Source organism: Desmodus rotundus, chromosome 7, assembly GCF_022682495.2.
Source record: "Desmodus rotundus isolate HL8 chromosome 7, HLdesRot8A.1, whole genome shotgun sequence".
Taxonomy (NCBI): Eukaryota; Metazoa; Chordata; class Mammalia; order Chiroptera; family Phyllostomidae; genus Desmodus; species Desmodus rotundus.
In genome coordinates, this window is record NC_071393.1 from 10929702 (window position 1) to 10936370 (window position 6669).

Consider the following 6669-nt stretch of genomic DNA (forward strand, 5'->3'; position numbering starts at 1 on the left):
AGAAAACAGACATTCCGTGCCGGAGAGGAGAACACGACCCGTGGGGTCTTGCCTAAAGGATCAGCCTTGAGTCTGATCTCGCCTCCAGAGCCAGCAGGCAATTGGCAGGAAATGCAGAGCACAGAGGGACGTGTTGAGTGGTACTGTATTGCATCAGTGAAGTCAGCCTGGGGAACCCCCAGGTCAAGTGCTCGAGTTCTTCAACAGACAAATGACAAGAAAAACCAAGAGACAGAGGGAGGACTTGTAGATTAAAAGAGATTTAGGAGAGAAAAAATGTTAGAAAAAAATCGAGTTAGGGAAAAAGGGGCCTGACTGAGCAGTGTCTAGGGTGAAAAAAGCCACAAAGAAACATAAGGCAGTTATTCCTGTGGAAGTCCAAACGACAGTTGCCTTCAGAGAGTGGGAGGGAGGGGCTGTGGTTGGGAGAGTCCCAGAGAGAGGGTGTCAGGCAAAGTTCTATTTCTCAACCCATGCGGGGTTTTCTTGCCTTATAATAATTCACAGAGTTGTACATTTGTTCTGTATGTTCCTTCTGTTTGTCTTGTTTTACAATACAAAGGCTTTTTTAAAAAGGTGAACTCAGGGGCCAGCCACCTGGATTCGAAACCTAGCTCTGCCGCTTATTAGCTATATCATCTTGGGTAAGTTTTAAGACCCTCTGGGTCTCAGTTTCCTCACCTGGGGATGATGTTTAGGTTGCTCTGAAGCTTGAGTGTACTTGAAGCCTTTGGAAAAGTGCCTGGCACACAGTACACATTATGAAAATTTTTGCAATTATTATTGTATTGTTATTCCCTGTTTCCCTGCCCCCTCCCCCATGTCTCCTCAAGCTTCTGGGATTCCTGTCTCAAGGAGTGGGGAAGGAAGAGCCAGCCATGGCAGTCTCCGGTGGCTGTGGCAAATGACAAGATGAGTGCAGCTCAAATCTGGGATCTGGCTCTATGACGTGGGAGTGACTGTCCTCACAGAATGGTCCTGCGAGGTGGCCCTGATCCTGCTGGCCGTGCCTGAGGCTCGGGTTGCAGGAACAGAATATCCCTTCACCCTCTGGGGTGCCTGCCACCTGCTCCCGTTCCCTTGCTGACGCCTGTCTTTCCTAGAGAGAGGACAAAGGGGCTGAGTGCCATGGTCAAGGCATGAGCTTTGGGGGCAGTGTGAATCTTGGTTCTACCCCAGCTCTGCCACATAAGGGAGCTAAGGGGTTGATGTGTTAAGAGAGCTCCTCTTTCTCTTTGGGCCTCATTACCCATTCATGATAATAATTGCACCTCCCTGGGGGGGTGATGGTGATGAAGTAACCCAGGAGTTATACTGAGTAGAGGGCCTTTGCACAGACTCTTCTCTGTTCCTGGAACGCTTTTCCCTGCGTTCTTTGAATAGCTGGACCCTTCTCTATTCTTGGGGCTGGGATTAAATGTGTCCCTGACTGCCCTGTTGAAGGAAGGAAACCACAGCCACATCTCATTTATATTCTTTAGAGCATCTGTGAAAGTTATGACCTGATATACTTATTATATTATATCACGATCTATTTCTGCTTATCTGCTTACTGTTTGACGCCCCTGTCCATCCCTAGAATGTAAGCTCCATATCGGCAGAGGCCATTTCTACGTTGTTCACTGCAGTATATCTCTAGCGTCTAGTAGGTACTCAGTAATTACTTTTCGAATACATGAACAAAATCCACGAATATATAAACAAATATATTTGTTCACACATGCTGGCCACATGTCAGTGAATGCTGGCCAGGTGGATGTGTGCCTGGGGGTGCAGAGGGAGGCAGCCAATTGTGACTGCCGCCCTCAGGTTCAGGAAGGGCTCCAGGCCCATCCCTGGTGGCCTCCTGACCTCAGGTCTCCCTCTGCTCTCATGTCTGGCCTTTTGAGACCATTTATTTGTACTGCAGAAGCTTCAGAGTTGCAGGCAGGGCCATGAAATAGGACAGAAAAGATTGGGAGTTGGCCCAACCTGGGTTCTAGTCCTTGATCAATCATTTACGATCTCTGGGACCTTGAGCCTTTTGGTCTTAGCTTCAGTTTTCTCATCTATTCTAAGGGAATGACAACAACAACGGCAACACATCTGCTTGGAAGACTTTGAGTGATCAAATCAGGTAACAGACACGAACGCCGATGTGGGTCACAGTCAGGTGCACATGTGTGTTGTCGCGAGTATCAATAGCTGCACATGCTTGAAACAGCCACCGAGAACCGAATCCTAGGGTGAAACCAGAGTTCTGGGGAGACTGCTGCGTTTCTGTCAACATTCGTTCTTCCCATCTTCCTTAGTAATAAAATTCCCATTTTCTATGATGTGTAGAATCAAGACTACATTTCCCAGCCCCCTTTGCTTTCTAGCTGTAGCTTTGTGACCAAGTTCTAGGTAATGAATAGAAGCAGGTACGTACAATTTCTGATAAGTGTCCTTAAAAGGAGAGACCTGGCTTCCCTTGCCTTTCTTCCTCCTTTTTGCTAGCTGGGATGTGACCCTGAGGCTTGGAGCTGGGGCAGCCATTTTGGACCATGAGGAAGAAGTCAGTACTGAGGACGCTAGAACAACCAACTGAAGGAGCCCAGGTCCCTGACACCTGCTGGAAGCCACCCCAAAAGCCCTGGGGTGCCTTATTCCACACTCCTTTAAAAGAGAGAGAAAAAAACTTCTGTGTCATTACAGCCATTATTACTTTGGATTTTTCCTGCAGTTGCAACCAAATTTAAATATGACAGACTCTCCAAAAAGGAAGAGTTCGCACAGGCCAGATGAGTTTTATTTTTAATTAATAAACACTTGTATACCACCAGCTGTTTGCTGGCCTTCTGTTAAACCCTTCCCAAATATTAACTTGTTCATTCTCATTGTAACTCTGAGAAAGGAACTACTATTATTCCCATTTCATAGGTAAGTCTTGCAAACTTCATGAGAGAGAAGGGAAACAGTTCTTGAAATGTTCGCTTTTCAGTTCCTGTGTCTGTTAATTCTTTCATTCAACAAATATTAACTGAGCACAGGTCCTCTGCTAGGTGTTAGGGATAGGGACAAAAAGACAGATGTGATGACTGGTCTCTTGGAGCTTATAGTCCTAGCTGCACTGTCCAGCACGGTAGCCACGAGCCACCTGTGGTTATTTAAGTTTAAATTAGTTGAAATTAAATAAAAATTTAGTTCCCTAGACATACCAGCCACATTTCGTATGTGCAGTAGCCACACATGCTTGGTGGTTACTGTGCTAGATGGTACAGCTGTGGTCTATTTTCATCGCGACAGAAAGTTTCAGCCTAAAGGGACAGCTGACCGACGGGCCATTTACCATCCAGTGGCCAAGCTCTGGCTCTGCTATTTCTTCTTGTTGCTTCCCTAATTTGCCCAGTTCCAGGGAAGGGAATGGAAAAAACAAAGCAGCTGCTGTATTTATATGTGAGTTATTGTCAGTTTCACGTTACATCCTTTTTATTCATCATCTTACCCTATTTTACAGATGAGGAGACTGAGGTTCAGAGAGGAAATGTGACTCACCAAGCTTGCACCTACAGTCGATAATAAAGACTATCCTTGGCGTTCTTGATCTCATAAATTGTATCCTCAACACAATTAGAGTCTGGGAGATAATGAGAATAGCTAACATGTGGAGTGCTTACGATGGTCACGTAAGTCACTCTCCTGAAGTTCGCTTTATATAATCTTCATCCTAACCTTAGGAGCCTGAAAATTCTCATCACGTCCTTTACAGGTGAGGAAAGTGCAGAAGGGAAGTGACTTGCCCAAGGCCATCCAGATGGGAAGACGCTTGGTGTTTCTCTCCTTGTCCTAGGAGATCCGAGGCCTGGCTGGCTTCTTCCCTGTGACTCATATCCTCCTGGGGGAAATAAAGAAAAGCCAAGTCCATTCTCCCTCCCGTGAAGTTCGAGTCCCAGCCAGGTTTCTCTCGGTTCGAGAGGCCCACTTGGGGCCAGGACTCTCTCTGGGTGGCTCTGGTCCCCTTGCTATCTCACTACTATAGGCCCTGGGCTAGAAAACTTGGCTTTGGTACCACACCACCCACTTTTGAATCCCAGGGCTGGCAGGGCGGGTTTAGCAGTAGGCAAGACTGGCCTCCACCCCCTTTCTGTGTTTACCTTTTGAACTTTTATTGTGAGCTTATCTTTAAGGGGGAAAAATATTCCATAAACTTAAAATAGTCAAGACAATTAATAGCATGCTTTGTTCTTCTGATCCTTATCTGTACAGGAAGACACACCCCTTTTCAGTTTTGTGGGTCAAGGTGAAACCGCCTCCGGGGGCTCACACGCAGCTGCTCATTTTCCATGTTTGAACCTGGTTCCCTGTGGCTTTTCCCTCCCGGGGGGTGGAAGGGTTTTTTCCCAACTTCTTAGCCTGAGCGCTTCACTGAGGCCTTTGCTATTTATCAAGTGCCAGCATCGCATGCTATAATTATTTCTTCTTACATGAGTAATAGCCTTTGTGCACTGAGGACGTTACTATAGGCCAGCCACTCTGTTAAGGGCTCCTAACACCCTTATATAGTGGGTCTTCTTATTCTCATAGAAGAAGACCCACTTCCTTCCAGTGACCAAGGATCTGGGGGGCTGCGAGAAGGCTTAAAGTTAAGGCCTTTTGAGGGAGGTTCAATCCATTCCTGTTATAGTTTTCTCCTGAACTAAACTGCTTTGGAGATCAAATCAACCTGAGTTCCTGGAGGAGGTGGGTGTGTGGCTCTGCAGGTAATCTGGTGGTTGGAGGTAGGAAGCCCCCATAACCTCTGCCCTGAGGGCTATTCAAGCTCTAATTCGCCTGATGGTTTTCAGAGAGAAGAAAGTGGGATTAGAAGCCCAAGTGCAGGGCCCCAAAACAGCCCCCAAGGGAAAACACGTAGCAGGAAGCACGTCCAGATCCTTGCAAAAAAAGGGGGGAAAGTGAAACCAGAGGGGACAGCCCAAAAGCTACTTCCGTGTGAACCTGGGGACTAGGGAAGGAATTCTGGTGGCTCAGTAGATTGAGTGCCGACCTGTGAACTAAAGGGTCACAGGTTCACATCCCTAGGGGTCAGGGAACATGTGTGTGTTGTGGGCCAGGTCCCCAGTTGGGGGCCTGTGTAAGGCAAATAATCTATGTTTCTCTCCCTCTCTCCCTCCCTTCTCCTCTATCTGAAAAATAAATAAAATAAAACCCCCTATTGGTGCTCTCCATTTCGGCACCCTGTTTTGTTCCTTCGCAGCACTCATCATCATTCTAACTGTCTGGATCTTGGGACTGTGATTCTCGGGCAGGATGCCTGGTGTGTTTTTGTTCACTGCTGCACAAAGTTCATTGCCCTGGCTCCCAGTAGGCAGAGGTGTTAGATAAAATGCAAAAGCCCCATCAAGCTTGAATTTCATTTATTTTTATTTCAACTTTGTTATTTATTTTAAAAAGATTTTATTTATTTACTTTTAGAGAGGGGAAGGGAGGGAGAGAAAGAGGGTGAGAAACAGCAATGTGTGGGATATTCATCCATGGATTGCCTCTCACACACCCTGCAACTGGGGACCTGGCCAGCAACCCAGGCATGTGCCCAGACTGGGAATCAAACTGGCGACCTTTCGGTTCACAAGCCGGCGCCCAATCTACTGAGCCACACCAGCCAGGGCTAAATTTGAATTTTACACAATGAATTATTTTTGGTATAATCATGTCCCATTTGTGTATCTGAGATTTAAATTTAAGCTTTCTGTATTTCATCTGCTAAATCTGACAACCTTAATTGTAGGGCTTCTATAAATAGTTGTGGAATAAATAGATAAATGAGATTTTGCCTTGGCTGTGCCCTAAACTTGCTGTGTGGCCCTTTGGGCAACACTCCCCTCTCTGGGCCTTACTATCTTAAAAGTGGGAGTTCGAGCAGCGACCACAGCGCAGGGATCGCTAGTGTGAGAGGAAGTTGGGTGGACTGTCACAGAGCAGACAGGGAGCCCCGGTCCTGCCAGCGCGGAACAGGCTGGATCTCCAGACTAGCCTCCGCTCGCCACTGGTCTCACTTCGTCTGGGGGAAGCCCCGGACCCGCCCCCTCCGACGCCGGGGCCGGCCTGAGGCCGTTGCCCTGGAGACAAGGGTAGCCTAGAGGCCCTCCCCCACTAAGCCACGCGTTTCCGCTGCGTTGGAGCCTTCTGATTGGATGGCCATCTGGACGCTACCACCAGGCCCGAGCCCGCTAGGGTATGGGGGCGGGGCTTGGCCCCGTGGGAGTCCTGTCCTCAAGACCTGTGCGTGTGGCTTTCTGTGGGAGGATGGGTTTCCTGATTCACTCCGGGACAAAGACTGTGAGGTCGGAAGAGTGTCCACTGCTTCTACTAGGGCTTATGTTCATGAATCTCTCAGAGAAAGAGGGTGAGGGAAATTCGGCCACGCCCCCTCTGGAGCCCATTCGGTCCTAAAATCTGGAGCACCGGAAGTGCTGGCAACGTGTCGGCGCGCTCTACCCTAAACGTTCCTCCCTCGGCCACCTTTCCTCTTCAGCTACGAGATTCCGGGGCCGCCTGGGCGCTGCACCCCGAGACTTCCGTATTGAAACACCGTTTCAACCGAACTCCGAACCTCTGCGCGCGTTCTCTCTTGTGCCTGACGGTTGAGCCGGCGCCTGGGAGTAGCCACGCCCCTCCTCGCTCCTGGCAGCCAATGGGCGGGCGAGCCCC